Source organism: Pinus tabuliformis, chromosome 2_2 (genome assembly GCF_031772625.1).
Source record: "Pinus tabuliformis cultivar Carrire ecotype Pingquan chromosome 2_2, CPIR1, whole genome shotgun sequence".
In the NCBI taxonomy this organism is placed as follows: domain Eukaryota; kingdom Viridiplantae; phylum Streptophyta; class Pinopsida; order Pinales; family Pinaceae; genus Pinus; species Pinus tabuliformis.
Window position 1 is genome coordinate 843,235,822 of NC_142300.1, and position 27,715 is coordinate 843,263,536.

Below are 27,715 nucleotides of genomic sequence, written 5' to 3' on the forward strand. Positions count from 1 at the left end.
TATCTTCACCACATATTTTCCTTGAGATAGGAAAATCTCCCCTGGCTTCTGCCAGACTTCTAGTCCTAGGAAATAGTGCATCAGTCCTAGGTCCTTCATTTCAAACTCAGAAGCCAACTCCCTCTTACATTTGTGAATGAGAGGATCTGCACTTGTCAGAAAGAGGTCGTCAACGTACAGCACCAGTATGAGAGGTTTGTCATCTTCAACCTTAAAGTAAAGGTTAGGGTCGGCTTCACTCCTAGTGAATCCCAACTTCATCAAGTAGCTATCGATCCTCTCATACCACGCTCGGGGTGCTTGCTTCAGCCCATAGAGGGCTTTCTTCAACCTGCACACATGAGATTCCCGATCATGAATCTCAAATCCTTCGAGTTGTTCCACATAGACTTCCTCTTTGATCGAACCATGCAAGAATGCGGTCTTGACATCCATCTGATGTAGGTTCCATCCTTGCGAAGCAGCAAGGGCTATGATCGAGCGGATGGTGGTATATCGGGCAACAGGTGCAAATATCTCGTCATAGTCTATACCTTCCTTCTGAGAGAAGCCACGAGCGACAAAACGAGCCTTATACTTTTCAGCACTTCCATCAGCTCCATGCTTTATCTTGTAAAGCCATTTCGAAGTGACAACTGCTTTGTCCTGGGGTCTAGGAACCACATCCCAGATATTGTTCTTCATGATGGACTCATATTGCTCAGTCATAGCATCCTTCCATACTTGATGCTTGACAGCTTTTGCGAACAATGAAGGCTCATTTTGAATGATCACGCCCTAGATGATGGTCAAGTATCCCTGATACCTGGTCAGCTTCTTACTTTCACGGAAAGTCCCTCTGGGTGCAATGTGTCCTTCGGCATCCTCAAGTGTCCCCCTGAGCCATGAAGGCCTCTTCCTAGAAGAGGAAGGCTCTTGTGGAGGGGGGATCAATAGGATCCATAGGTTCTTCCACATCGAGCATCGTCTCGTCTTCCTTTTCCTCCGATTTCCTGATGTCAACTTCTTTAGATTCCCTTAGAGTAGGAAGATTGTCAACTTTGCTCAGAGACATATCTTCGTCAAAGGTGACATCATGGCTAATCTCGACTTCCCTTTGACCAGCCACATAGATTCTATAGACCTTAGTATTTTCGCTATAGCCCACGAAGGTTCCTTTCTTTCTAGACGCACCCAATTTATTCCTTTTCTCTTTCAGCACATGAAAATATACAGGAATTCCAAAAATTCTAAAATGAGATACGTCAAGTTTCTTACCGGTAAACATCTCTTTGGGAGTCTTGGAACCCAATGCTTGGTGAGGGCATCGGTTTTGCACATATACGGCGGTATTCGCAGCTTCGGCCCATAGAAACTTTGGAAGCCTTTGATCATGGAGCATAGCACGAACAGCTTCCACAATCGTACAATTCTTCCTTTCCACCACACCATTCTGCTCTGGAGTATATGGTGTTGTAGTCTCCCTCTTAATGCCAGCCTCTTTGCAAAAGTCATGGAACTCATTGGATTCATACTCGGTCCAATTATCAGTCCTTAAGATCTTGACCTTCTTTTCAGTTTGATTCTCGATCAAGGCTTTGAAGTGACGAAACCAGGAGAACACTTCATCCTTCTTTTTCAAGAATTATATCCAAGTCTTGCGAGAATAATCATCTGTAAAAGTGAGGTAATATAAATATCCTCCCAAGGAGTTCACAGGCATCATACCAGATATGTCTAAGTGAACCAACTGCAATATATCAAAGGTCTTGCTATGGCTTGAGGGGAATGGTCCCCTTTTGATCTTTCCTATGGCACATCCCAGACATACACCTTCTTGATCTATTTTGAACTCAGGCATCACTGTCACCATTTGTCTCACATCGAGTAGAGCTTTATAATGAAGGTGAGCAAACCTCCGATGCCATAGTTCGGACTGAAGGGATGTGTCACAAGACATCACACCTAGCGGACTTCCTCCGACCTGATATAATGAATCAAGATTCAACTCGAAACCCAAGAGTGAAAGCATCTTTAAAATTCTTTTTCCATACACGTACCTTGCCATCGATGAAGGCCACATTGTAGCCTTTGTCTTCCATTGTCGAAATGGACACCAGGTTCTTTTTTAGATCAGGTACATATAGGACTTCTTGCAAATGATCTGTATTACCCTGATTCAATTGAAGAGTGACATTCCCTACGCCTTTCACGGGATATTTTGAGTTGTCCCCATGAACAATTTCCAGGTTGGTCTCCTTCTCTATCAGATTAGAGAGAGCTTCTTTGTAACCAGTGAAGTGCCTTGAAGCACCACTATCAATAAGCCAATTTCCCAGCAAGTCCGGGGGAGCAATAGTAGAGAGGGCCGCTAGTAGATAATATTCATCTTGCTTATTGTTAACAACATTAGATTCATACCTGGAGTTTCTTGCCTTCTTGGAGGGTTGACCACTTCCTTGATTTCTGGCATTCCTCTTTCCATTGAACCTACCATTCCTTTGATTGCCTCAGGAGTGATTTTGATCATCGTCATGATGTGAGTCCTTTTTATTAGGGCACTCCCTTGCATAGTGGCCCATTTTGTTGCAATTGTAACATCTTCCTTTTCTTCCACCCTTCGGTCCGGCCTTTCCTTTAGATTTAGCCCCAGAATTGTTTCTCCTTTTAGCATGAGAGGAGAATGCAACGGGATTGCCTCTAAGTGCAGGCATTTCTTGCTCTTCCATCCTTGTTTCATCTCGCCATTAGTTCCTCAAATCTCGAGATTACAATAATGTTGAGAAGAGTGGTTCTGAATATGTACCATTCAGATGGGAGCCCTCCGAGAGTTGTGATAGTCATTTCCCTGTCAGGAACGACTTCCCCAATTGATAGGAGATCATTCTTGATCTCAGTGATCCTTAAGAAGTATGCTTGCATACTCTCATCTTTGCCCTTCTTAATTTCCTTCAGCTTATTTCTAAGGAACAAAACTTGATTTGCATCATTAACTTTAAATAAGCTTACCAGTCTATCATAGATTTCCTTGGAGGTGGTCAACTCGGAAACATAGGCCACCAGGCGTTTGTCGATAGAGTCCCGGATGATCTTCTTTGCTTTGACTTCTCCCCTGGTCCACTTGTTCCTAGCAGCAGCGGATGCATTTGATGGAGGCTCAACCATACAACCTCTCACATGGTCCAACACTTCCTGCTCTTCCAATGTCTGATCGAAAGACATCTTCCATCCGTGATAATCAGACTTCCCACGAAGCTTGTCTTCAGCGGGGAAGTGTGATGAGGACCCCATGAAGTCTTTGAGATAGCTTCAACAGCCTTCGGTGATTGCTCTTGCTCTTGCTCTTGCTTGGGCTTTGTCTTCACCTCACCTCTGATACCATGTTAATTTATGGTATGTTCTATGATTAAGGCAGTTTACTTCGATTTCTTCTTATTAGTCACTGTTTAGCAATCACATAAACATAAAGTAAAATGTTGATAGAACATTAATAGATCAACAGAAAACAAGCCAAGACAAGAGAGACAAGATGTGGCGGCTAACCAGGGACAAACCCCAATGCGGGGAAACCCTGTGATCAATTCTTCTTTAATCTTCAATAGTTCAGCAGAGAGAAATAGTACAAATTCAGAAATTTGTAATTTTATGACAGCAGCAGTAAACCCTAACCAGCAAATTCAAATTTGGTCAAACAAGGTGAAATTGACCTTCAATATATTTGGTCAATTTCCTGGTCATCTAGTCTTTCAAAAGCAAGAAGAAGCAGCCCTCAAACAGCCCCAAAAACACAATCAAACAGCAGTCAACTGTAATCAGCCTGTTGCCCCAAACTAGGGCAATCAACCCTGGTCAAACCGTAGGTCAGAATGCCTTGGTTTTTGTGCCAGAATTTGCAACCTGCCTAGGAGAGGCAGCCACACCAAAACCGCAGCCCTGAATTGCCCACGCTGGTCAACGTTGGTCATAGAGATGACCTGCTGCTTATGCGTCCTCCAAAATTGCGTCCTCCTTGCTGTGTCCTACTCCCACATTGGCTACTCCTTGTTAACCCAATGCTAAGGAGAGAGAGAGAAGAATGAGTGAGATGAGATCGTCAAATAATGCCTCCACCTATCTTGTATTTATATGAGATGTTGAACATGTGTGCCACACATTTAGCTGCTGGCAGACCTTGACAATTTGTCAAGTAATTACAAATAAATTCATATCTCCATAAATACTTGTCGGAATGGGATGATCGTTAGATCAATCCTACACATCTCGACAAGAGGAATCTAGGAAAAATATCAGCTGCCATAAATAAGATTACCCGCATGGAGTTTGGCCCTAGTTGCCAATTTTAACACTAGGGCCCCCTATGTGAGCCCCTTGCATCATTAAGGAACCCATGATTGTCCCAACCCCTGTGGGCAATGAACTGCCCAACCTTAATGGGGTATTCACTGCCATGTCATACACATCATGCTCTCATCCCCTGGAGCCCCAAGCAATTAAAAGAAAGAAAAATCAATAAAAGGCAAAAGGCATATGAAAAAGGGTGGAAAAACAAAAGTCAGGGTAACTCATGTACCATGATTGCTCCCTCCTACATCTATACACCCATGTGTGGGCTTCCCTCATTGTAGCTACCCTTGTACCATGGCATGTGGCTTGAAGCTTTCCCTATTGCCCCGTTCTATTCCATCATTATTTCACATGACACCTTCCATTTGACGGATGTACCATGGACCTGTCACTCCCTTAGAGGTTGAAACCACCTAATAGGGTCCTTGATTAACCTCCCTCTTGAGCCTGGGGACACCTGTACATTCTAAAGCCCATTATGGAAGGGCATGCCACTATGAAGTGTCCACTTGGTTCCCTAATTTGTAAGCTCATTTACTCAATTGCACTAATGAATTGTTGTACTGGAAGGTGAGGAGATGCATTAGATCTTATACAAGATTGCAGGTGGGTCTTCGCCTTGGGTTTGGCCTCCCTATACGGGATCCAAGCCCTCCAGAGGGTCATGATGGCACTTGTAGGGTGAGCATTGAGAGCCATGGGCCTCCTCCACAGCAGAGCATTGATTGCCACGCCATGGGATCCTTTAGCACCACATTTGACTTGTTCATGCCCCACTCATGCAAAGATGATGATGCACTTGGACCACATTGCCCAACCAGCCACATACTTGCACCAGACACTTGGCATTTGATCCAGGGCCCAAATGGGGTTTTGTCTCACCTAGGGAGACATGGGAGGGCTTGTATCATCATTCTAGCCCTCATTGATGGAGTATAGACAACTTGATCTAGTTGGAGACCCATGAGACCATTCACTATGCCCCCACAGCCACTTTGGAGCACCACAAATGTTTTGCTTGGAAACCAAGGGGCCAATCCCTTGGTCATCATTATGAGAGCCCTCCTCTTCGATTTAGCACATGGAGGACTTGTCTAGGCCTTCCAAAGGCCCATTTGCACTATTGTTCTATCATTTTGGCCCTCTTGAGAGGCTTGTCATTCATCTTTGGAGCTATTTGGTGGGCTTGTCACCAATTGTATTGTTATTTACATTAGAGTCATTTTAGGGGGGCTCATTAGGCTAATTTGACCAACTCGAATTGTTAGAGGCTCATATGAATACAAGTGAGACCTCATTTGAAAATCATCATCACTTGGATTGGATTTCTTCTCTTAGAAAGAATTTGAACCTTCTATTGATGGAGGAATTGGAGTATTCTTGATGCATTTTGATGTTTGGGTTATTGCTATCTTATCTTGGAGCTTCACTTTTTGCAAATGTGATGGATGGATATATTCTTTTTGTCATGAAGTGCTCTTTCATGCAAAATTTCTTATTAATACATGTCTAATGTATGGAATGTTATGTCATGATTTTACTGGTGCCCTAAATCAATGTGAATTCATGAAACACTTGAAATCTTGATTTATTACATATGTTATTCATTGTGACAAGAAGAAAGAATGTTCCTAGGGGTTGGTTTGTGCACCTTTACCTTGAAACTTCATCAAAATTTGTAAAACAAAGTATAAATAACTTTTGTGACCTAACTAGTGCCTCTCTAGGCTAGCGAAGTTGCAAAGGACTCCTTGGTAGAGCAAAAATCGGAAATATCAATTTCATCTTGACTCCATTCATACCAATTGGCTAATTATTGATCCTCGTCCTTGGTGATCACCTAAAAACTCATTTTTCTCCTTTTCCTTATTTTTCATCCTTAACCCTAGACAACCAAGCTAGGGCATCGAGCGAATTGCATTTAAGCCATCCTCCTAAAGAGCAAGTTGGTGAGGAATTGCGTTGGTGTATCCACTACTAGCCCTCCAAATTTGAGGTTGATCCCACGGTTAGTTTGTGAGAAACACCTAGCCCTAGCTCCAAACTTGGTTTGTTTAAAGTGTTCTTTGGTTAGTAACATTTGAAGGTCTATCTACTCAAAAACTCAACGGAAGTAATTGTTCTTATTACCTTCCCCCATCCTCGCTTAACCTAGACACTCTCTTAAGGATTATTCAAACCCTAGGTTAAGCTTGGATCTTCCCAAGGCTCCCTTTGTGGTCCCATATTATAATTCCTTCTTTATCTTACAAAGCCACTAAGAGAACCTTGTTTTCCTTAGTGAGTCTTATGTCTAGGATATCCTTCATAAAAGAAATATCCCCATTCCCTAGGTCTAAGTCTCCCTTTGAGTCTTTCTTGGAGATCCTCTATCTTGCTCTTGAAGCAACCAAGCCTATTATCTGAGCCTCTCCTTTGAATGGGCTTTGGAGATCACATTATACTTCATCATTAGCTCTATCCTTTATAGTGATTTCCTTCATACTGAGACTCCTCCCATCGGTGAAAGTCTATAAAGAGCAGTAGACAACGACCGAGGTGACAATGGGTCCTTGTCCCATTGTTGCCACTTGGTCTAGTAGTCCCCCCTTCGGAACCCCTGCTAGATCGTGTGGTCACATTTTTGGCATCGTTGTCGAGGACACAAGACATGTGTCTTGTTCCCATTCGACAAGATTGATATAACATTCTTGGGGACTCCATTGAAATAATGAAGCCCTAGTTCTTCACTGAACTTCAAAGTAAATTCTTGTAGGGTGAAGCAAGCATTTGTAAAGGCAATTTCAATCACCCTGGCAACTCCTCATGTGATCGACATAGAATACTCAATACAATGTGGGATTGCGCAACAGAGCACCCAGCATTGGATATTGAATGGGTTCCAAGATATCCAAATACCATTGAGTGTAATCATAGGGAACCCTTGCCATTGTTTAATGGTGATCCATCCACAGCAGTTAACCATGTGACTAATTTCAAAGCATACATCTCAAAGGTCAACGTCGTTCATGAAGATGCTCATATTTTTCTATTCCTCACCTCTATTAAGACCAAGCCTAGAGGCTGCTTGAAGAATCATGCAAGCTCAAGAGTGTCCCTTCTTTATCTGCTTTAATCAATCGCTACCTAACACATGAGAAACTTAAACTGCAAATGGTTGAAAATGCCATCCAAAGCCTGAATTCATTCTAATCATTGAATGGAAGTAAAGTTGATTCCAAAAGGCCTGTGGATGACTTTATATGGGAAGTGAATTTTTGGATGCCTAATCAGGATGGTGAAGATATCTTTATGATGTTCTTTGCATTATCATTTGAGGTAGAGGCTAGGGACTGGTGTGCCAACCTCCCTCTAAGAAGAATTAAAGAATTTGATCAATTCAACGATGCCTTCCTGAAGAGATGGAATAATCAAAGCAATCTTGGCAATGCTAAGGAAAGCAAAGAAATTCAGGCTCACTTTGATCTTGAAGAAACCAGCAGTGAGGAAAATAAAGAAGAAGAAAGTCAAGAAGAGCCCTTTTTGCATAATCAACATGAATCAAGTGATAGAAAAAGTAATTTTGAAATGAACTTTGATAAGAATGTCCAAGAGGAATCCCCCTTGAAAGGTGAAACTAAGGGTGTCTCTCCACTTCCTGAAGATAGTCCTCTTCTCATTACATATGATAAAGCCATTGAGGAGGGTCCTCCCATTACCCCTTTGGATGTCTCTGACCACTCTTGTGTTGAAAAGGGAATATGGGAAATGAGGGATCAACCTTGTAATAGGAACCTTATCTATGATACTGATGACACCTCTAGGGCCCCTATTTTTCCCTATGATCCCTGGGGGATACCTAAGTCACCAATTGATCTTTCTCTCATTCCTTGTCACACAACCATTGGTGATAACGATCCCTTTTCCCCTTCCAAGCTTGATAATTTGGGTGGGTGCCTCGTAGATCTTGATCCTTCGTGTCAGCTTCTTCTTTCCCATCATGACCTTTAGGTAACCAGGAAGCATGACACCATAGAGAAGGACCATGATGAGGATGATATGCCTGAGTTGGCACTCCATCGAAGATTCATGAGCCCGATCATTGATATATCCATCATTTGGTTAAAGGAGAGGTGCACATTCCATTCTTCTTTTCCCTCCTCATCTATGATCCTTAGTGCATGGTCATTTCTTTTGCCCACCTCCCACCCTCATGACTCTATCTTTGATTGCTCATATCTTTGTTATCACGCGGGTGATTGTAGGGGTGAGTGCTTCTATAATGGCTTGATGACATGTTGGTTACATTGGGAATATGATTACACTTAGCATTTCCATAATGTAGTCATGCATGCTAGAGTAGGATGCATTGCATGGATTTTTGCATTAGAACGAATATCATATTCTTTTATCATGCTAAATTAGGTACATTTAGATTTAAATTGCATTTAAAGATCAATTTTGTTTCTTGTTGATTTATGGCCTAACAAAGCATAGGTGATCAAGAGACATTGTAAACACATGTTGGCTTGTGTGTTTAGTCTTTGATGTGCAGGTAACATGTCTACGGTCCCAAGAGATTGTTGGTGTTCTCATGACCTCCCCGTTCGAGTACAGTTGTGCACTCTACTGAGAGTTGATGTCCCAGTTGGAGCCAGATGCTACCCACCACCAATGGGTGACACCCATAGGAGAATTTTTTTCTCTGAGATTCCTTTCAGCCAGCAGCCACCAGATAGCTTGATGTGCCACAATTCTCCGCCACTTGAGCCAATCATTATGTGCCCTCGCCCATTTGTATTATCATATGTTTGAAGGTGAGCCTTCCAACCCCAAAGGTATGGATTCCATTATGTATTTGGGTATTTTTGTTTATTTATCATGGACACGTGGGCATGGATTAGTGGGGGGGATTCGGCAGAAAAAACAGGTTTGGTTTGTACTCTTATCCCCTTGTCCAACTTGGTGGTTAGTCTTGTATCCTAGTCCCGTGGGATCTCCTTTATTGGCTACTAGCTTTAGGAGTGGCACTACATGGGAAACCCCGATTTTGGTTGCGTGGTCCCGCTTCCCGACACCATATATATCACTCCTCTCTGCTCATTATAACCCCTTTTCACATATTTCCCATCTGGGTCCACATTTGTCCATTGGGTCCACAAGGAGTTAGCTTCCCCCTCCCCTTGTCCACACTTTGGGTTGGGCCTGGAACGATGCCCCGGAGGTTGATGCAACTAAAAAGAAAGTTAAAAGCATAATTTGGCCACTTACAACAAGAAATGTACCATAAAATGCAAAAGATGGTCGAGACATAAAAATTTAGCACATGGGCAAAGCCAAACATGAGCTCTACCCCTTATCATTATGGCCATCACCCTAGTTCCTAGGGCCCCCTATGTGAGCCCCCTGCATCATTAAGGAACCCATGATTGTCCCAACCCCTGGTGGGCAATGAACTGCCCAACCTTAAAGGGGTATTCACTGCTATATCATACACATCATGCTCTCATCCCCTGGAGCCCCAAGCAATTAAAAGAAAGAAAAATCAATAAAAGGCAAAAGGCATATGAAAAAGGGTGGAAAAACAAAGGTCGGGGTAACTCATGTACCATGATTGCTCCCTCCTACATCTATACACCCATGTGTGGGCTTCCCTCATTATAGTTACCCTTGTACCATGGCATGTGGCTTGGAGCTTTCCCTATTGCCCCACTCTGTTCCATCATTATTTCACATGACACCTGCCATTTGACGGATGTACCATGGACCTGTCACTCCCTTAGAGGTTGAAACCACCTAATAAGGTCCTTGATTAACCTCCCTCTTGAGCCTAGGGACACCTGTACATTCTAAATCCCATTATGGAAGGGCATGCACTTGAAATCTTGATTCATTCCATATGTTATTCATTGTGACAAGAAGAAAGAATGTTCCTAGGGGTTGGTTTGTGCAAAGGACTCCTTGGTTGATCTATAATTGATCTAAGACAAACAATAAGGTATTACAAACTCATGTGCATGGATGTGCCTATGTTATTTTATGCAACGTATCAATAAGATTGCGAAATACACAGGTAATGAAGCAGTTAAGGAAAACATAATAGGCAACACATATAAACACAACAAGTTTAATAAGGAGTTCACCCAATACTCCTGGGCTACGTCTCTTGGTCCAGCCTTCAGTGGTGGCCTCTTTATTGTGTTTTCGCAGAGTTTTGACAACAGTGAGCTCAATTTGAATCTCACACAACAGGTATAAATTAGTAAGACTGTACTTGGATCCCCCAAGTCTCTGGAGTACACAGACTCTCCTCACTTACTCTTGACCTCTATTGGTCACAGTAGTATGAGCCCAATCTAAGACTCAATACATGATAGGCATATATAGAGGAGTTCGCTTGAATCTCTCAAGTCTTCTCTGGAGTACACAGACTCTTTGACCCTCTCTATCTCTGTCCTAATCCTCGCTCGATGTTGCCTTTGCTTCTGTAGGTCAGCTCGGCTTCTTCTCTCTACTTTCGACTTACTGCCTACTGCTTACTGCTCTTAACTTGCTTCTCTCTCTGTCAGTTTGTGGCTTTTAAGCCAATCTGCTTCCTCACTGTTCGTTTCCGCTTCTCGGCTTTCCGGTTCCCCTGCCTCTGTCCGTTTGAATCCCTCTGTCTTGCGTGATCAGTCATTATATAGCGCCTCACAGGGAGGTGGCCACTTATTTCATAACGAATGAGTTGGCAGTTCTCTTGGACATATTTAAAACGGCCGTATTTTCCGTTAACTCCAAGAATGCTGGCGAAACACGACCTTCTGCCAAAGCATTGTCCATATCGGACTTCAAATCCTATGTGACCTTACTTTATAATCTTGTCAAATCCGGTCATCCATCGAAACGTGTCTCCGCCATTGATCTGGAGGCCCCAGATCCTACAGTCATCGTTCATATTGGGCGGCTAAGTAGCATGATGTTTACCCATCCAATGTGAGCGGTTCTCTCTCTCTTCCCCGGGACGCGTGGAAATTGTTGTATGGCATCGGGCAAAACTCGGTCGAAACCGCTTACCACTCGAAGCCCCTCCGATATTCTGCCGATTTTGTGGAATCTCGCTCCAAAGGAACCGAAACAATATTTTCCGCGTTTTATAATTATTTTGGGTCTGGGTGTTGGGAGCTTCTCTTCACTAAGAGGTTTGCCCTGCAATATGCGATTAGCAACTTGTCGCTAATCGCATATCGGAAACTACCTCTGCTGCTTAAATTTGTCCCTGCATTTGTTGGTTGGTGTCAACGCGCGTTACCATGGTCCGCCACTCTGCGCGCTAGATCGACGGCCCTCGTTGATCCGCGCTAATCGCCATTGCAACTATCTGAGGATTCCCTCCGATAGCTTGATCTTTATAAGACTTTGAATCTTTGGCATGATTTTTAAAGAGTTCATGAAAACTTAGAGAGTGTTCTAGGATCCATTTGGATCACGCCTTCCCACTGAAAAAGCTTTTGGACCACCAAAAGTTGGTTTTTAAGCATCAATCAAGTGAGGATATAGATTCCTCGCTTGCCCAATTCTATCCATCTTGCATTGCTTGGTTTTGAACCCTTAAGTCCAATCCTGAGGTACTCAACATCCCCTCTGCGCGTAGTTCTCACCTTCTTGTGCAGAACTGTATTTTCCTGCAATTCATTGAGATATTCAGGCAACAGATCATCAATAGAAGGCAATTGACTTTGCTATTCGGGATCTTCAACCAATGAAGGTTCAAACAGTCTCAAGCTCTCTGCATTAACTACTGAATAGTTGTGCATGTAAGCAGGCAAATCAAGGCGAAAATCATTCTCACCGATTTTCTCAAGTATCTTGAAAGTTCCATACCTTATTGGCTTCAGCTTCTTACCTTCCCCTTGCATTCTGTCTTCGCTGATATACAACCAGACTTGATCACCAACTTGGAAACTATGCTCAATCCGATGCTTATTATGCCTTGCCTTGTACTTGGCTTGGCTCTTTTCCAGTTGTTCCTGCACTGTCTGGTGAATCTCTTGGATTTGTTCAATGAACTTGGTTGCCTTGTTCAAATCACTATGTCCATCAACCGCTATGTCTTTACCAAAGACAAAATCCAAGGGAGACCTTGGGGTGAAACCAAAACAGGTCTCAAAAGGAGATCTTTGTGTAGAAGAATGTTTAGCCCAGTTGTAAGCATGTTGCACATAACACAAATGTTCATCCCAAAGCTTGGGATGCTTGCTGCAATAGCCTCTAAGCAACTAGATCACTGTCCGGTTGACCACCTCTGTTTGGCCATCTATTTGTGGATGAAAGGCTATGCTCTTCTTCAGTCTGGTGTCCATCAATTCCCACAGACTTGACCAAAACTTCCCAACAAATCGGGAATCTCGATCAGATACAATGGAAGTGGGTAATCCAAAATGAACCCATACATGCTGAAAGAACAACTTTGTTGTTTGTTCAGTTGTAATCTGTTTGTTACAAGGTATTAAAATACACATTTTGCTGAACCTATCCACAATAACATATAAATAGTCATGACCTTTTCTAGATTTAGGCAATCCCCCAACAAAGTCCATGGAAACACTTTCCCAAGGATGAGAAGGAACTGGTAGTGGAGTGTACAAGCCTAGTTTTCTATTGTTGGGCTTGCTTTTAACACACATGGTACACCCTCTTACATATCTAGAAACTATTTCATTCATTCTTGGCCAATAACATGCAGTGGTGCAACTGTTTTACTTACACCAAAGTGACATGATATTAGAGAAGTGTGTGCTTCTCGAATTATCTTTACTCTTTCGGTTTGAGGAATGCATAACTTTCCAAAATGATACAAGAGTTGGTCCTTAACATGATAATCCAATTCTTCTACTTGTTTGCCATGACTTAAAGTTGCATATACATCTTTGAAATCTATATCTTGAGCATACTATTCAACGTAGCTTTCATGCAATATTGAATTATGCTTAAATATAGTAGATGCGTTTATGATTGGTCTGGACAACATATCTGCAACTTTATTGTGTATGTCTTTCTTATATCTGATGACTGGATGAAACTGTTGTAGAAAACATCCACCTATAGTGTCTTGATTGCTGCAACTTAGTTTGTGAGTGTAAATATTGAAGTGGTTGATGATCAGTATGTATAATGTCTCTTTGCCCATTAGATAATGTTTCCACTTTTTCACATTCTATACTAATGCATACAATTCTTTATCATATGTGGGATAATTAACTACTGTAGGATTAAATGTCTCGGAATGATAACGTATGGGTTTACCGTGCTGCATCAACACTGCTCCCATGGCATAGTCACTGGCATCCGTTTCAATCTCAAAGGGTCTTTGAAGATCGGGCAGTGCTAGTACTGGTGTTACACTAATCTTTTCTTTTAAGGTGTCGAAGGTTTTCTACTGTTTGCCTCCCCACTGAAACACCTTATTCAATCCTGTTAAAGCATGTAAGGGAGCTGCAATCAAGGAAAAGTTAACAATAAACTTTCTCCAATACTGTGCTGCTCCTAGGAAGCTTCTAACTTCTGTCGCAGATTTGGGTTTAGGCCAGTTTACAATGACTGCAAACTTAGAGGGATCTATCTTCAATTCACCACCCCCTACAATATGACCTAAATAATTCAAAGATGTTTTGCCAAATTCACATTTTGATAGCTTAACGTAAACATTTTCTCTTTTCAAAACATCTAAAGTCTGCTTTACATGCTTCAAATGTTCTTCCCATGTTTTACTAAATATAAGAATGTCATCTAGATATACAATGACAAAATCATCAATAAAAGACCTGAGTACATCATTCATTACTCTCATGAAAGTAGCAGGAGCATTAGTTAAGCCAAAAGGGATAACTAACCACTCATACAATTGCTTTGTTTTGAAAGCAGTCTTCCATGCATCTTGCTCTGCAACTCTGACATGATGGTAGCCACTATGCAAGTCCAACTTGGAAAAGTAAACAACTTCTTTCAACTGATCTAATAGATCATCTATGCGAGGAAGGGGATAACGATTTTTTATCGTTATCTTATTCAGTGCTCGGTAATCAATGCACATTCTCCATGAGCCATCTTTCTTTCTCACCAAGACAATTGGAGACCCACATGGTGATGTGCTAGGTCTTATGAACCCTTTCTCGAGCAGCTCCTGTACCTGCTTCTTGATTTCTGCATTCTCTAAAGCGGACAACCTATACATTCCGATGTTAGGCAATGGAGCATCTTGCTGCAAATTAATATCATGTACTATTTCCTTTTTGGGTGGCAAACCTTTAGGTTCTTGAAATAGCATATCATATTCTGAAACAACTTTTTCTAAATCAGCTTGCTGTTTAGCATTATAGCCTTCAAATACATTGGTTTTATCAGGTTTCTTTTCCTTTACAACCATCAGTAAAAATTGTTTGCATGAATTTACAATTCTTTTCATCTGCCCTAAGTTTATGAGAGTATAATTATTCTTGAGTTTATGAGCTCTTACAATATATTCGATTCCATCTTTAATGAGTTGATACTTGTTTTCAGCTCTATAGAAAATGGCTTTTCTATCATACAAGTAAGGACTTCCTAAAACAATTCCACATATATCCAAGGGAACAATATCTAACTCAACCTCATCTACAAATGCTGACCCAAAAGAAAACCTAAGTTTACATTATCTAGTCATGTGTAGCTTTGCTTTATCACATACCCAACCCAATGGATATGGCTTCTTGTGAGGTGTGGTTAGTAATCCCAGCTTCTTTACAATTGCTTCAGAAATTAAGTTTACTTGTGAGCCACTATCAAACAAAGTATCAATCTTTTGATGCTTGGAAATAACTCTAATATGAAAAAGCTCATGTCTTTTCCTCTCATTTTCTTCATTATTAGTAGATTGTGCAGAATTACTAGTAGATGCTTCAAAATTTTTACCTTTTATACCTGTGGCTGTGATTGTTGTTTCATCCCCTGAGTCTGACCCCAAATCCTTCTGAATAGCTGCAACAGTCTTCTTCTTTTTGCCATCGAACTTCTTGGGTTTCAACTCTGGATGCAAAATCCAGCAGTGTTCATCATCATGCCCATCCTTCTTGCAGTGAGTGCACGAAGGTTTGGTCTTTTGTACTGTATTTGCCTTCCTCTCTTTCCATTTCTGCTTTCTCTTTTCTTTGTTCTTGCTTGCAGTGGGTTTTGATGATCCCCTAATCTCTGGGTTCACATTCTTGCCTCTAGCCTCTAGATGTGTAGCCTGAACAGAGACCTCATCTATGCTAGTAGGATTAAACATGAGAATGGTGTGCTTTAAATAGCTACGTAGACCACCTATATACTTCAGCAAAATTTCAGGTGAATCTAAAGAAATACCTAGAATCAAAGCTCTTTTTCTAAATTCTTAGGTGTAGCTTTGTACACTTTGCCCTTTTAATTGGCGAAGAGTTTGCCAACTCATCATAGCTTGTTGCATTTAAGCTCGTGGATAGAATTGTTTTTTAATTGCAGAAACAAATTCACTCCAGACAGAAAGGAGTTTACCATGCTTCTTCATGTCAGCTTGTGTTCTGCCTTCCCACCATACCAAGGCAGTTCCTCCAAGGCATAGGCTGGCCAGCTGAATCTTACTTCTGTCTGAATCAATGCTCTGCACCTTACAATACACATCAATCTGTCTAATCCAATTATCCAGCTTCTCTGCATTCAACTCTCCATCTTATATTGGAAAATCAAATTTAACATCTAGTTTAATCAAAGATGTTTTTTTTATTTTCAGGGCTATTAGGAGGTGTGGGAAGCTTTTCTTCTTTCCCTTTGCCTTTGGAATGATCATTGAGGAGAGATTCTTCTGCTCCTTTGTTAGGATGGGAAGTTGAAAAATCTTCACTTTGACCTTTCTTAAATTCTCTATACATTTCCTCTACCATGGCTCTCATGGTCATGAAACTGTCCATGAACTGGGAGTCTGATTCCAAGGGAATTTCTTCTTCCATTTTCCTCCTAGTATAGATTCTACAAATTTCTGGGTTAAATTCAGCCAATTCTCCTCCTCCTAGTTTAAGCTTTGATCTAGTTATCATTCAACAAGAAAAAATCCAGCACAAGCTTGTCTAACGTTAACAACCTAGAGCTCTGATACCACTTGATCTGTAATTGATCTAAGACAAACAATAAGGTATTACAGACTCATGTGCATGGATGTGCCTATGTTATTTTATGCAACGGATCGATAAGATTGCGAAATACACAGGCAATGAAGCAGTTAAGGAAAACATAATAGGCAACACATATAAACACAACAAGTTTAATAAGGAGTTCACCCAATACTCCTGGGCTACGTCTCCTGGTCCAGCCTTCAGTGGTGGCCTCTCTATTATGTTTTCAAAGCAGAGTTTTTACAACAGTGAGCTCAATTTGAGTCTCACACAACAGGTATAAATCAGTAAGACTGTACTTGGATCCCCCAAGTCTCTGGAGTACACAGACTCTCCTCACTGACTCTTGACCTCTATTGGTCACAGTAGTATGAGCCCAATCTGAGACTCAATACATGACAGGCATATACAGAGGAGTTCGCTTGAACCTCTCAAGTCTTCTCTGGAGTACACAGACTCTCTGACCCTCTCTGTCTCTGTCCTAATCCTGGCTCGATGCTGCCTTTGCTTCTGTAGGTCAGCTCAGCTTCTTCTCTCTGCTTTCGGCTTACTGCCTACTGCTTACTGCTCTTAACTTGCTTCTCTCTCTGTCAGTTTGTGGCTTTTAAGCCAATCTGCTTCCTGACTGTTCGTTTCCACTTCCCGGCTTTCCGGTTCCCCTACCTCTGTCTGTTTGAATCCCTCTGTCCTGCGTAATTAGTCACTGTATAACGCCTCACAGGGAGGTGGCCACCTATTTCATAATGGATGAGTGTCAGTTCTCTTGGACATATTTGAAACGGTCGTTTTTCCGTTAACTCCAAGAATGCCCGCGAAACACGACCTTCTGCCAATGCATCATCCATATCGGACTTCAAATCCTATGTGACCTTGCTTTATAATCTTGTCAAATCCGGTCATCCATCGGAATGCGTCTCCGCTGTTGATCTGGAGGCCCCAGATCCTACAGTCATCGTTCATATCGGGCAGCTAAGTAGCATGATGTTTACCCATCCAATGTGAGCGGTTCTCTCTCTCTTCCCCGGGACGCATGGCAATCGTTGTATGGCATCGAGCGGAACTCGGTTGAAACCACTTACCGCTCGAAGCCCCTCCGATATTCTGCCAGTTTTGTGGAATCCCGCTCTGACAGAACCGAAACAATATTTTCCGCGTTTTATAATTATTTCGGGTCCGGGTGCTCGAGGCTTCTCTTCACTAAGAGGTTTGCCCTGCGATATGCGATTAGCGACTTGTCGCTAATCGCATATCGGAAACTACCTTCGCTACTTAAATTTGTCCCTGCATTTTTTGGTTGGTGTCAGCGCATGTTACCATGGTCCGCCGCTCTGCGCACTAGATCGATGGCCCTCATTGATCCGCGCTGATCGCCATTGCAACTGTCTGAGGATTCCCTCCGATAGCTTGATCTTTATAAGACTTTGAATCTTTGGCATGATTTTTAAAGAGTTCATGAAAACTTAGAGAGTGTTCTAGGATCCATTTGGATCATTAGTAGAGCAAAAATCTCAAATATCAATTTCAACATGACTCCATTCATCCCAATTGGCTAGGCATTGATCCTCGTCTTTGATGATAACCTAAAAACTCATATTTTCTCTTTTCCTTGTTTTTTAGCACTAACCCTAGTCATTCAAGCCAGGGTATCAAGCGAATTGCATTTAAGCCATCCTCTTGAAGAACAAGTTGGTGAGGAATTGCGCTGGTGTATCCCCTACTAGCCCTCTTCAAATTTGAGGCATATCCCGCAGTTAGTTTGTGAGAAACACCTAGCCTTAGCTCCAAACTTGGTTTGGTTTAGGTGTTCTTTGGTTAGTGGCCTTTGAAGGTCTATCTACTCAAAAACTCAACGGAAGTTAATTGTTCTTATGACCTTACCTCATCCTCGCTTAACCTAGACACTCTCTTAAGGATTATTCATACCCTAGGTCAAGCTTGGATCTTCCCAAGGCTCCCTTCGTGGTCCCATATTATAACTCATTCTTTATCTTATAAAGCCACTTGGAGAACCTTGTTTTCCTTAGTGAGTCTTAGATCTAGGATATCCTTCATAAAATAAATATCCCCATTCCTTAGGTCTAAGTCTCCCTTTGAGCCTTTCTTGGAGAGCTTTTACCTTGCTCTTGAAGCAACCAAGCCTATTATCTGTACCTCTCTTTTGAATGGGTTTTGGAGATCACATTATACTTCATCATTAGCTCTATCCTTTATAGTGATTTCGTTCATACTGGGACTCCTCCCATCAATGAAGGTCCGTTAAGAGCAAGGGACATCAACCGAGGTGACAATGGGTCCTTGTCCCATTGTTGCCACTTGGTCTAGTAGTAGTCCCTTCGGAACCCCTCTTAGACCCCTGCTAGATCGTGTGGTAACAGGCTCTATCTCATAGAAGACAAGGAACCCTTACATGTCCCAACCCCTGATGGGCAATGAACTGTCCCATCCTTAAAGGGGTGATAATTGTTATACATCATTCCAAGCAAGCTCCGAAAACCTTTAAGCTATGAGCAGTAATGCAAGGAAAAATCAAGAAAAAGTAAAACGCAATAAGAGGGGTGGAAAAACAAAGGCCGAGTTGGTAACCAATGCATCCACGATTGCTCCCTCCTCACATCTATACACTCGGGATGTGGAATTCCATCATTGCTAGTCCAATTGACAATGGCACTTGGCCATGAAGTTTTCTCCCCTCTATTCCATCATTATTTACTCACACCTATTGATTGGAGGGTGGACCGAGGACCTATCACTTCCCTTTAGGGGCTGGAAGCACCTAATAGAGTTGTCTCTTAGCCTCTCCTACCTAGGGAGGTAACACTTTTGCAAGCTCAAGGCCCCAAGTTTAGAAGGGAAACCTTGTATAAAATGTCAAATTGCCCATCACTTGCAATCTTGGTTCATTTAGATGCAAAAATGAATAAATGTACCTGATGATATAAGTTGCGGCACTAGATATTGTGTGTAATTGGCAAGTGGTTCTATCATGGGCAGAGCAACTTAACTGGGGCCCAAGTCCATCAGAGGAGCATATTGACACCCACAAGTGATGCGTTGAGAAGCATGGGACCCCAAACAATTGTAGAGCATCATTTGTATCCATGGGCACCTTCAGCACCCACAAAGGTTCTGCACTTTGCCCTATATAATTTATGGGATGATACACCTGGACTAGCATGCCCCTAATCGGCTTAGTAGAATTGCAGGGTCAGGCAGTTGATCCAGGGCCCAAATGATGTTTGTCTCATACCTTCGAACATGGGAGAGTAGCACCATTCTTAGAGCCCTCAACATTGGAGCAGAGATAGGCATTTACACCATTGGGAGACCCATGAGACCCATTTTGTGCCCCAAAGCCAAAATTGGGGTCCACAGGATGATTATGACCCAAATCTAGGGGCCATTTCTTAGAGGCCTATTTTAGAGGGTTTCTACACAAGTCAAGGCACTCAATGTCCTCAACACAAGCTCTAAGAAGGCACCCGCTAGCGTGAATTTAAACATGATTGAATTCAATTGAGTAGTTTTCTCAAACCAATTTTGACCAAATAAACATGATTAATCATTTCTAAATCAATTGAAATCAAATAGACAACACATACCAGGGGGGTCTCCTAGAATATGTTGTGAAACTACTCAAAAGCTTTAGAAAAATGCTACATCATGTCACAAAAGAAGTATTTGTATTACAACAGCTTTAATCCTTAGTACAAATAACAATCCTTGCTCAGAATAAGCATATGAAAAATAATGATTGACTAACTCCTTCCTCTGTTCATGAGGATTTATTTATACACAAAATATCAATCAGAAATGATAGAACCGAATTTGATCAAGAATAGGGTTTAGTTGTCCGCTTGGGATAGCTCAATTGGCAATGGCCGTGGAAATGGAGTCTCACCGAACCTGAAGTCTTAGGTTCAAATCTTGTGCTATCCCCCCCAATTGGGGTGAGAATTTGGACATGATGAAGATGTAGTCCTACCAAACTTACAAAAAAAATAGGGTTTAGTTCAGTTTAGTTAGGACATAAAATATCTCAAATCACTAGTAGGGATCTGAGGTTTAGTTCAGTTTAGTTAGGACATAAAATATCTCAAATCACTAGTAGGGATCTGATGTGATGTTGCATAATATTCCTTAATCTTCTTTGACTTCAAATCCTGATCCTCAAGCCCTGATATTCGAATTCCAGGTGTTGGAGACAAATCTGCTGATTTTTCTATCTGATTACAAGAATTTCTGAACTGATTACAGGAATTTCTGAACTAATTGCAGGAATCGCTGAGTAGACACCCTATGTTGACCAGTGATTGACTTGAGTGTTGTGACCATCTACAAGGAGGCTAGATAGGTATTTGTCCATTAGATGAACATTTTGAATGCACTCCAAGTGTTAGAATCAGATTGGCTGAAGTGGAACCCCATAGAGCTTGGAAGAATTACAAGAATTTTGCTTTTGCTGATTTTCTGTAATTACAAGAATTCCTGTAGATTGTTGTTTTGCAAATTAGTACATGAATAAATGCTTCTAATAAATATTTATAGATTAAAAAGAGAATATTTTTCTTATGAAAGATAATTACTTTTATTTCAACCTTTTCATGCCATTATCCTCACAAAATTGATAAAAGGGAAGAATTTTGGTTCAAAACTGAAGATAAAAAAGATTGGAATAAGGTGGTTAAAAGTCCCAAAAATTGTACCCAGCAGTTTGCCCTAAGAAGGAAACCCTCGTTTTGTCTTGTCTAACTTTGGGACTTTCTTGAAGGTTTCATGAGCCTTGACCTCATTAATATATACTATTATTGGAAGCCTTTTCTTCTAGCCAAATATGGTCCTTTATGCGAAGCACTTCATGGAGCTAGGGAATAGATTCGTTGTCTAGCCTCCATGACATGTTGTCATTGAATGGATGCTCTATACATCTCCCCGAGCCAATTTAAAGTGAGCTCACATGGAATTCAGTGGAGCTCCCTGGGCCAATTTAAAGTGAGCTCACTTGGACTTCAGGTGTAGGCAAAGCACCAAGTCAACTAATCAAACAGGATATGCCAATTGTGTCATCTTCAAGAAGTTGATGCTAAGGAGCATTTCAGATTTCCTAATCACAAGGCCTAAGTCACACACTCTTTCCAGTGTCTTCATGTATTCCCATCAACACTGCCTAGCTATATACATGCAAGAGGCCCTCATACTCTAATCCCACATTCTCTAGCAAGCCCTAGACCATTCTCCACACATTTGAACATTTCCTTCTTTCGAATGCTCCCTTCTACCAGGGTACCAAAAGACAAATCACTAACAGAATGGATCCTGGTTCTAGATCAATGTGGGCACACGGCACTATTCCTACTTCTCAGAGACCCCGGTGTTGTCACCGGTCCAAATCCCATATCAGCATGCAGGCAAGGCCACCCAAGCCTCAACGGCAAGCAATCTTGTCCAGGCAGCAGCACAGTGCCGCAGTCTAGTTTATCTTCCAGCTCCTTCAGACAGTACTCTATCCTGAGTTTCCTCCATTAAGCCTATGAAGTTAGGGGAGAGGACGGTAGCCAATCCTAATACGCGTCAATTATTTGTATTCCAGATTCTGGGCCCGTTTCTTCCAAAACTGCTTTCCGCTTTCCGCTTTCAATGCCTCGTTTGTCCTAGTTTGGAACAGCACTTCACTTTAATTTACTTTCGGCATCTTGCTTTTTTAGCAGTCATTTTTCGCACTACCACTATGTCTCGGCACTATTGTATGCTGTGACCTATGCTCAAAATTTCCCAAAGACAGATTTCGCCTTAATATGGCCAACAAGGATAACTATCACATCTATAAGACCATATGGAAGTGACTAACCTGACAGCCTATGGATGTATATCTCAACATACAGAGGCAGATGCAATTCCTGGGTAAATTTGGCTGAATATAGAATCCACAGGTCATTTACCAGCCCAAAAATGAAATAAAATTAAAAATTCACAACTATGAGACCCGTGGTTGTATACCAAAATATGCAAATATATAAATGCTACCAAAAATATCAGTCGAACATCAGTTGCGCTCCCAGTTCAGAATAACCTGGACTTGTGTGAGATACAAGGGATGAAGAAGTTGCAAATAACTATCGATCATACCTCACTACAATGATTTAACAAGAAATGCGCCCTTGAATTATAAATTCCAGAAAAGGAAATGGGAAACCCCGCCCCTTGAATGGAATGCATTCAAACTTCTTGCCAATTAATTGCCTCGCGACCTCCTTCACACTTGACCAGTGCATCCACAGCTTTGAAGAAACCGTGAGTCCGAAAGCCTGTACCACGGACGTAAGGAAACTACATGGAAGAGGACTGTTTGGAGTAAACATAAGAACCCAACCAAACATAAGAGTTGGTTGAGATGAAAAGATTTAAATAAAATGGCCTCAGTGAAAGAACGTGCATTAAATGGAAAAAATGGCCAGAAAAGCAAGAATGTATGCACCAGAGTGTAGATATCCACACGATATGGTAAATAACCTCCCGATTGTCCCTATGTGATACTTTGAACTTTAGATAAAAGAAATTTGAAAATTAAAAATTAACCCGCAAACTTCTAACAACACTAAAAGCTGTTTTGGCCAAAACGTAATCCAAGTAGGCTTGACACTTTAGGCATTGTTACGAAAGAGGTTATATCAATCATGAACTGAAGTAGCATGGGACAGTATTGAAAATGTTTTAAAATGGATGTTGAAAGAAAGGAGAAAGGATTATTTATTTATTCTAGGTTAAAATAGATTTAAGTAAAGATATATTTGGTCATATTTTATTGAAATATAGATCTTATAAATTATGGAAATTTTAGATTATGAAAATAGGGTATTCACATATCACATTTATTTCTAAAAAGAACACATGTTCACACATAAAAAAAAACTCCAAAAAAGGTGCATGTTTGTAAAACGAAAGAATGGCAGTGTTTTGATCCCATTTTTAAGGAAGATGAAGTAGAAGAAATCAAGGAGAACCATCCAAAACAAAGACGATATGAGTGCTTAGGTCCTTGATGGATATGCGCATCCCCTGCTCAATGCTTTAGAAACAAAATTGATCCTTGAACCTGAACATTTTGGAGTAGGGGCACGCAAAGAGGATGGTTTGGTGGGCTCAAAGAGAGTCCATGTCCTAGAAAGTTCAGATTCTAATAAAGAACACCCTTCTATGGTGACTGTGAATGAGTTGGTGGTGGTACTTGTTGACCCTCATTTATGGGGATGGCAGAAGGTCCCAAGAAATGAAGGACAAAAAGAGAAATTAAGTAATTATTATAACAGTTAATTTATCTTTTGTTTATGTTTTGGTTTTTTTAGCCAAGAGGTTAATAATTTGCTCACACAAGATTGTTGTCTTGTTCACACTGAATGCTTTTAGCATCTGCAAAATGTATTTTTGTTCCTTGTTTAAGTTGCAATGAAATCACTGTTTTTTTCCCCAAAAAAAAAAAAAAATATATATATATATATATATATATATATCAATTTCTACATGGGCATTATTACTAAGTATATCATAAGTGGTATATTCCTCATGGCATATTAAAATTTTAATTGGTCGAAAAGTAAAAGTATTATCTTATTTTATTTTAAAAATAATTTTAATTATTAAAAACAATTAATTTGAACATAAGGAAAATTATTTTTTTTAATTTATATATAAATGATAAATCATTAGTATATATTTAACTTAATTTTGGATTTACCAAGCATTCAGAGGGATCAAATATCTCAATATATAAATCTCTCTTTAATGTAAAACTTAAGGAAAAGTTTGCATCTCTAGAGATTTGATTCCTCACTGCGGGTAGATATGGGGTTAAGATGGATCTATTTTAGTTTTGAGCAGCACACTAATAAAATGTTTTGACTATAAGAAATTTGTTATTTTCACTTGTTTTATATGCATACTTAACATTGAAATGTTTTATTTATGATTCACATTCTCGACATTAAAATATTAGTACATGCCCCATCATATTCCTAAATAGCAAACATATATCCATATAATATAATCTCTCTCTGTATATCTGTATGTGTGCACATTGAATTATTTTTGTTATTTGTAATTTTTAAAATGCTACATGTCTATGTCATTTTTCTTATTAATATTTCTAAAATGTTACGCCTCAACTCTATATTAAGCATTGAAGGAATTACAAATCCCCTTCTTGCCTTGAATTAGACATGCATATTAAAATATTTGATTTATAACTCATATTAAACTTTTTTTGTTATTAATATTTTTTTAAATATAGTCAAAGGAACTTAGCTCGAGTGGTATGGCACACATTTCATATCCCAAGTTGCATGAGTTCAAGTCTCCATAAACATATTGTAAGTTGGCCCTTGTGGCATCTATATGTGTGAAGTTACTAATTCCACTTGGTAGAATATACTCATCCTGTTATATATATATATATATATATATATAGAATAAGTTACACATCTTCCTCAGAATGAATATTGAAAAAAAAAATGTTTAATTTAAATTATTTTATATAGAATTATATTGTTTAATATGTGCATTGAAATGTTTTATTTATGGCATACACTAAAATATTTTTGTGTTATTAATATGTTTTTGTTTTAAATACTATATGTCAATTAAACATAGAATGAATCAATGTCACATGGTTCGAGTTCGACAACAATAAGATTCGATTCAAATTTGAATTTGTCCATGAAATTCGAATAAGGTTCACCATTGCGTTCGTCCATACACATATTTCAAAATCCCAAAATATATATCATATTAATTTATATATATATATAATTAATATTAAATATTATATTATAAAATGTATAGTTTCTTTATAAATATAATTATAATTTATAATGTATACAACATATAACATATGTTCTCGAATGAATATGATAAATACTCCATTAGAAGCATGGTGAAAATTTTACACAAATAATGGTAATTGGTTACCTAGACTCGTAATCTTGATCCTCATTTGTACCTTGCATGTGATTTTAGTTTGTAACGCAGATTTGTGCCCCATAACTGTTGAAGGAAATGTAACTAGGTTCGGTCTTCATAAATGTACTTTTGATATTTGTATTTGTTCAAGAAAATAAACATTATTTTTATAATATATATCAATGAGTTTCTTGCTCATTGAAATAGGTCTAGCACATGTTAAGTGTTATAGGTGAGTCAAATAGTCAAAAGGAAATGTTGAAGGCCTTAAGGGCATGTTACACCATGTATGATTATGTATTAGGGTCAAGAGAATACCTCCAAGCAAAGTCAAGTCTCCTCCTATGCAAAGGCACCATCAAAGAAGCTCCTTCAAGCATGTTACACCACTAAAGAAACCATCTGAAGTTTGCATAACAAGTTGGCCTACAAACAGTTAACATGTCGGCCTTCTAGTCGACCTAAAAGGAGGGACAATCCTCTATAAATAGAGGTTGTCCACTCCATTACAACGCCAATCAAGAGCTCTGAAATCTGAGAAGAGAAGAGGCTAAGAAAAGGACGAAGAAGAGGTCTTCTAGGGCAACGAAGGAAGAGAGAAAGAAGCCGAGGTGGAAGGGACTATTTTCTAGGGTTAACACAGCCACACGTGTGAGAAAGGAAAGGTCTTGATGCGGTCATAACAATAGAAACCCATAGTGACATATCTCTTTATTTTGGGCTAGCAAACAAGGCCTATAAGGCCCCTCACTCAAGCGTAGAAGGAGCTCTCTCAAGCGAAGAAGGAAGAGGTCAACATCACAAGGAAAACAGTCACACGTGCGAAGGTAAAGAGCTTGCCTCTGCTGTCATTACAGCCCTCCCGCAGTCATACAAGTTCGTTGGTTGGTGAAGATAATAAAGGAATCATCATAAGAAAAGGGTATCATCAAAGGTATCTCTTCTAGAGCAAGTGCAACAAGGTTTACCAACAAGTTGAAAGAAGAACAAAGTGTCAGAAGGAGGAGGACGAAGTGCCAGAGAACGAAGTGTTGGAAGAAGGAAGTGTCAGGGAACAAAGTGCAGAAAGGAGAAAGGACTTGAATTTTGCTTGAAGGATATTCTTGTCAGGGGTCTAGAGTTTGGCAGTGATCAATAATAAGCTTCAATAAGAGAAACTTACTAAAGGGTTTTCCTCTCAAGAGAAGAGAGGTTTTGGCTCTAACAGAGAGCTAACATCTTGTGTTCTTATTCTTATGTTTTGTTAGCATTTTGATGAAGTACACACACATGCATTAATAATAAGAAGAAGAAGATTAAGCTAACAAGAAAAAATAAAAAGACTCCACAAATTATTATCAAGTAATGAAGAATCACACTCCACTTATTTGCCCTAGATTCTTCAACAGTAACCTCCTCTCTAGAGTTTTTCAAGTGTCGATTGGCCTTGGACCTAATGTACTTGAACAATTTTTTACGTTCATAATTAGCTTGCTCGAGATTTTTGTGGTTACGCCCATAACCTACTTGACCAAAAAAAGATCTCTGTCGTGGCTGCTAATTGCCATCGAACCTAACAAAATTTGAATGATTTTTTATGCTTTGTAACCTAGTTGCTCTAGATTTTTCTCTACCACTTACCTTGAACCCCATGAAATTAAACAAATTTTTACCATTTTTTTAAGGTTCACCACATTTCAAACCTCAAGGTTCAGGTCCAGCGAACCCTGTGACATAGGAATGAATTACGCAGCATGTAATATCAATAATATTATTTTTACATGTTATATTTGAACTCCATATTAGGTAGTGAAATAATTACACATCTCCCTCACAATAAAAATAGTTTTTTTGGTTTATTTTCAATTACTTTATCTCTCAATATAAATTTGATGTAAAATTAAGATGGAAATTGAAGTATTTTATTTATGGTCAATATTGATTTTTTTGTTCTTACTATTATTTACTTTGTTAATGTAAGTATTATTTTACTATTTTTAAATGTAATGTTAGGGATCAACAGCCCCTAATACTGGGTTGTGAGTGCTTCTCAAAGTAATTAAAAGAATCTCTTTAAAAAAAAAATTGCTCTGTATAGACCTACAAAACCCTAGCTCTCAACCTTCTTCCCATGTGCTTCGTCATTGTCGCAGCCATGGCGGGTGCTATAGATATCAATATTGTGACTACGGATTATAACAACCATCAGATTCCACCCATCAACACCTTCAGTGTGGAACAAGAATTCAGTTCAGCCAAATCCAAAGGCTTGGCTCAATCCACTTCGACAAGTCACAAAATCCTGAGTAGTCGCCTCCCTAAAGTAGCCACGAACCCAAAAT

At 40.0% G+C, this 27,715-nt stretch overlaps 1 protein-coding gene across 2 annotated transcripts in view; it reads right to left on the reverse strand.

The window, feature by feature from the left end:
• LOC149195607 (thioredoxin-like 3-3) overlaps positions 1-22,998 on the reverse strand; it is a 193,474-nt gene extending 170,476 nt beyond the window's left edge. Inside the window, exon 1 of one of the 2 annotated variants that reach the window (XM_089405368.1) lies at positions 22,918-22,998. The gene's annotated coding sequence lies outside the window, so the exon portion shown is untranslated. The other variant, XM_089405367.1, reaches the window with a different exon arrangement.
• Between the last annotated feature and the right edge of the window lie 4,717 nt (positions 22,999-27,715).